A 6,000-nucleotide genomic window follows, 5' to 3' on the forward strand; every position below is an offset into this window, starting at 1 on the left:
TGTATTACTGAGGCCATAAAAGATTTGTCTTTTTGCATGTGACTTATTTCATTCAACATGATGTCCTCATCCATGTTGTTGCATACATCGGGACTTCATTGTTTCACCAGTGTCCCTCCCAGTCCTCTGGAAACCACTCATTTCAATCCTTCCAGTTCCTGCCCTTTCATTTATTTTTTTAAATTTTATTTTATTTATTCATTTTTTAAAAAAATATTACATTAAAAAAATATGAGGACCCCATTCACCACCACCGCCCCGCCCCCACAGTAACACTCTCCCCCATCATCATGTCACATCCATTGCATCTGGTGAGTACATCTCTGGGCATCGCTGCACCCCATGGCCTGTGGTCCACACCATAGCCCACACTCTCCCACGTTCCATCCAGTGGGCTATGGGAGGACATACAATGTCTGGCAATTGTCCCTGCAGCACCACCCAGGACAACTCCAAGTCCCAAAAATGCCTCCACATCTCATCTCTTCCTTCCATTCCCCGCACCCAGCAGCCACCATGGCCACTTTTTCCACACCAATGCCACATTTTCTTTATTATTAACCACAATAGTTCATGAATAGGATACCATTAAGTCCACTCTAATCCTTACTGTATTCCTCCTTCCTGTGGACCTTGGCTTGGTTGAGTCCATTCCACATCTATGTCAAGAGGGGGCTTAGATTCCACATGGATGCTGGATACAATCCTCCTGCTTTCAGTTTTAGGCACTCTAGGCTCCATGGTGTGGTGGTTGACATTCTTCAACTCCATGTTAGCTGAGTGGGGTAAGTCCAATAAATCAGAGTGTAGAAGCTGAACTCTGTTGAGGCTCAAGGCCTGGCTATCCTATTGTCAGTCCAGAGATTCAAATCCCCTAGATATATCTTAAACCCCAGCACCAACTACAATTCCAGTAAAGTAGCATGAAAGCCTTGTGAAAAGAGATCCCATCTGAGTCCAGCTCCATCACGCAGAAACACCAGCTCCAAAGAAGGGCCAACTGACATGGCAGTGAACCCCATCTGCCATGACCATAGAACCTGTGGGTCTCTTTAGCCCTCAAAAGGAACAATACCTGTGGTTGTATCTACTTCATCTGTCTCTGAGACTCTGCTAAGGTATGCATAAGGGCAATCCTTCTGACAACCTCCAGACTCTTTTTAGAGACTCATAGCCATATGAACTCATTTGTTCTTTCCATTTCCCCCTTACTTTAGGTCAAACAGCATTTTTAACTCCTGTTATTATATGTAGACAGGGATATTCTGCTGGTCCACGTTGAACCTTTAATTCAAGGTCATTTTCTAGTTACGTCATCACTGGTACTTGTTAGTGATCCCTCGGTGCCAGGGAGGCTCATCCCCGGGTGTCATGTCCCACGCTGGGGGGAAGGCATTGCATTTACATGCTGAGTTTGGCTTCGAGACTGGCCACATTTGAGTAACACAGAGGCTGTCAGGAAGGAACTCTTAGGCACAGTGCTGCTCTAGGCCTGGTTCTTATTTCAGGTGTATAGGCTCACAAGCATAGTCGTTAGTATCAGGGGCTCACTGTTGGACCCTCATTCCTTCCTGGTCCTTACCGTTGCACCTGGGGGACTGCCGCTGCTCCCCTAGGGACCATGACAGAGCCCCCCCCGGCCAGGAACCCAGTACCCCCCCAGCTGTTGTTTTTAATTGTTTCCACTATGAGTATATCCAAACATTTCCATGCACTGTGGACACATGCCCTGTATAACTCCCTGTCAACCATATATCGCCTGTCAATAACATCCCATACCAGTATTCCTCCGCTGCCATTGTTGAACCACTCTGTGATCCAAAACTTCCTGAAAAGTGAAGCCCAATATAATGTCAGTTTCCCTTACTAGTAAAATGAAATATAGCGATGAGTTTAAAGGTTAGCTATAGAATACATATTGATTTGGAAAATTTCTACATCCTATCTTATTCTTTTCTTTTTTCCTAATTATTGAGCTTCTCTTCACAAGAGCCTTAGATCACAGTAATTCATATATACAATATACAGTACTCCCACATATCCATTATAAAACATTTTCCCTTCCACAGTGATAATCTTTTAACTTATTCATATTATATTTACTGAAATTGATGTACAGATATTGAGACAATAGCTTTCAAACAAGGTAACATTTGTGTTTTCATTGTGGTTTATACTTTAGGCTATACAGTTTTCTAAATTTTTTAGTTATCCTATGTTTTACATTATGTTTTACATTATTAGTTTGTCATCCCCTATATGTTTTTCGTGTAATAGTACATGTTTATATCCATCCTTGTGTACTCTTGTGAAACACTTCTTTTGCCCTCACATTTACTTTGGTTCCATCTATTCAATATCTATTTCCCCCTCCCCTTGGGCCCCAGTGACAGTCAATCTTCATTTCTTGAAGAGCCATGTTCAGAGATACTTGCAACAGTGTTGAGGGCTTGACTTGCTCAACTGCCCTAATGCCCTGGGAGCCACCCTCTCTTGAGAGATACAGTTCCCTCTATTTGATGGCATTAGTCCTCCCCAGGATGTGGGTCTACCTTCACTCTCATTATATGGGTCTCTATAACCCACTCTGGCAAAATGAACATTCAGATATTCCCTAGGAGTCTGTCCTGCATCAGATTATCCCCTTTGAGTATCTTAAACAGATAACTTTCCTAATTATATTTTGAAAAGGTTTTCTCAGCATTTTACTTTCAACCAACACCTGACAATCTCCTATGTTCGTATGTTGCCCCTCCCTCCCCCCAATTTCTTGGGCAATATTACCCATCCGCCCATCCCTAGCCCCACTCGAACACACAAAGCCCCACCTAAAGGTAACCCTATGCCCCCATTTTATCTCTTCCTTGTGCACATACTTACCACCAGTTTATCATAGATTTCACCCATGTAGATGTCAACTTACATCCTTCCTCTACCCCCCGATTTCCTGTAAGCCTATCTTCCAGTCTCTAGCTCTCTGAGACAGCTTGCTTATTTCATATCATTGAGGTCATGTAGTATTTGTCCTTCAATGCCTGGGTTGCTTCACTCAACATAAGGTTCTCAAGATTCATCCATGTTATCACGAGTGTTTGTAGTGTATTTGTTCTTAAAGCCAAGTAGTATTCCATTGTATGTATATACCACATTTTATTGATCCATTCATCTGTTGATGGGCATTTGGATTGATTCCAACTTTTGGCGATAGTGAACAATGTTGCTATGAACATTGGTGTGCATATATCAGTTTGTGTCCTTGTTTTCAGTTCTGCTGGGTATATACCCAGCAGTGGTATTGCAGGGTCATATGGCAAATCTATGGTTAGTTTTTTGAGAAACCGCCAAACTGTCTCCAGAATGGTTGGATCCTTCTGCATTCCCAACAGCAGTGGATGAGTGTTCCCATTTCTTCACATCCTCTCCAGCATTTGTATTCTTCTGTTTTTTTCATAGCTGCCAATCTTATGGGAGTAAGATGGTATCTTATTGTAGTTTTGATTTGCATTTCCCTGATAGCTAGAAATTTGGAGCATTTTTTCATATGCTTTTTAGCCATTTGTATTTCTTCTTTGGAGAAGTGTCTGTTTAAATCTTTTTCCCATTTTTTAAATAGGTTATCTTTTTATTTTCAAGATACAGGAGTTCTTTACATATGCAAGTTGTAAGTCTCTTATCAGATATATGGTTGCCAAATATTTTCTTCCATTGTGTAGGTTCCCTTTTTTACTTTCTTGACAAACTCCTTTGAGGTGCAGAAGGCTTTAATTTTGAGGAAGTCCCATATATCTATTTGTTCTTTTGTTGCTCATGCTTTTGGTGTGATGTTCATGAAGCCATTTCCTATTACAAGGTCTTGTAGATGTTTCCCTGGACTGCTTTCCAAGGTCTTTATGGTCTTGGCTCTTATATTTAGATCTTTGATCCATCTTGAGTTGATCTTTGTATAAGGTGTGAGATGGTAATCCTCTTTCATTCTTCTACATATGGCTATCCAGTTCTCCAGGCACCATTTGTTGAATAGGCCATTCTTTCCCAGTTGAGAGGGTTCGGTGACTTTATCGAATATTATATGGCTATATATATGAGGATCTATATTAGAACTTTCAATTCGATTTCATTGGTCTGTGTGTCTCTCCTCATGCCAATACCATGCTGTTTTCACAACTGTAGCTTTGCAGTATGTTTTGAAGTCAGGTAGTATGATTCCTCCAATTTCGTTTTTCTTTTTCAATATGTCTTTGGCTATTCGGGGCCTCTTTCCTTTCCAAATAAATTTCATAGTTAGTTTTTCTAGTTCCTTAAAGAAGGCTGTGTTGATTTTTATTGGGATTGCATTGAATGTGTAGATCCGTTTTGGTAGGATAGACATCTTAATAATATTTAGTCTTCCTATCCATGAACATGGAATATTCTTCCATTTATTTATATCTTCTTTGATTTCCTTGAACAGTCTTGTATAGTTCTCAGTGTATAAGTGTTTTACATCTTATTTAAATTTATTCCTAAATATTTGACTTTTTTTTTTTTTTAAAGATTTATTTATTTTTATTTAATTTCCCGCCCTCCCCTGGTTGTCTGTTCTTGGTGTCTGTTTGCTGCGTCTTGTTTCCTTGTCCGCTTCTGTTGTCGTCAGCGGCACGGGAAGTGTGGGCGGCGCCATTCCTGGGCAGGCCGCTCTCTCTTTTCATGCTGGGCGGCTCTCCGCACAGGCGCACTCCTTGCACGTGGGGCTCCCCCACGCGGGGGACACCCCTGCGTGGCACGGCACTCCTTGCGCGCATCAGCGCTGCGCATGGCCAGCTCCACACGGGTCAAGGAGGCCCGGGGTTTGAACCGCGGACCTCCCATGTGGTAGACGGACGCCCTAACCACTGGGCCAAAGTCCATTTCCCGACTTTTTTATTTACTATTGTGAATGGTATTTGTTTCTTGATTTCCTCCTGATCTTGCTCATTATTGGTATACGGAAATGCTACTGATTTTTGCACATTGATCTTATAACCTGCGACTTTACTACACTCATTTATGAGTTCTAGAAGCTTTGTTGAAGACCCCTCAGGATTTTCTATGTATAGGATCATGTCATCTGCAAATAATGAAATTTTGACTTCTTCCTTTCCAATTTGAATGCCTTTTCTATCTGGTCTTGCCTCAGTGCTCGAGCAATTACTTCTAAGACAATGGTAAATAGAAGGGGAGAGAGTGGGCATCCTTGTCTTGTTCCTGACTTTAGAGGGAAAGATTTTAGGGTTTCTCCATTGTAAATGATGTTGGCTGTAGGTTTTTCATATATACTTTTTATCATGTTCAAAAAATTTCCTTGTATTCTGATATTTTGGAGTGTTTTTATCAAGAAAGGATGCTGTATTTTGTCAAATGCTTTTTCTGCATCTATAGATATAATCATGTGATTTTTTTCCTTCAATCTGTTTATATGGTGCATTACATTGATTGATTTTCTTATGTTGAACCATCCTTGCATACCTGGAATGAATCCCACTTGGTCATGGTATATAATTCGTTTAATGTGTTGTTGAATACGATTAGCAAGTATTTTGTTAAGTATTTTTGTGTCTAGGTTCATTAGAGAAATTAGTCTGTAATTTTCCTTTCTTGTGGTGTCTTTGTTTGGCTTTGGTACTAGGGTAATGTTGGCATCATAGAAGGAGTTAGGCAATGTTCCTTCTGTTTCGATATTTTTGGAATAGTTTCAGCAGGATTGGTGTTAGTTCTTTCTGGAATGTTTTGTAGAATTCACCTGTGAAGCTGTCTGGCCCTGGGCTCTTCTTAGTTGGGAGGTTTTTAATGACTGATTCTATCTCTTTACTTGTGATTGGTTTGTTGAGCTCATCAATTTCTTCTTTCATCAGTGTAGGCTGCTTATGTGTTTCTAGGAATTTGTCCATTTCCTCTGAATTGTCATTTTTGTTGGAATATAGTTTTTCAAAGTATCCTCTTATGATAGTCTTTATTTCTGTGGGGTCAGTGGTGATATCTCCT

Source organism: Dasypus novemcinctus, chromosome 22 (assembly GCF_030445035.2).
Source record: "Dasypus novemcinctus isolate mDasNov1 chromosome 22, mDasNov1.1.hap2, whole genome shotgun sequence".
NCBI lineage: Eukaryota > Metazoa > Chordata > Mammalia > Cingulata > Dasypodidae > Dasypus > Dasypus novemcinctus.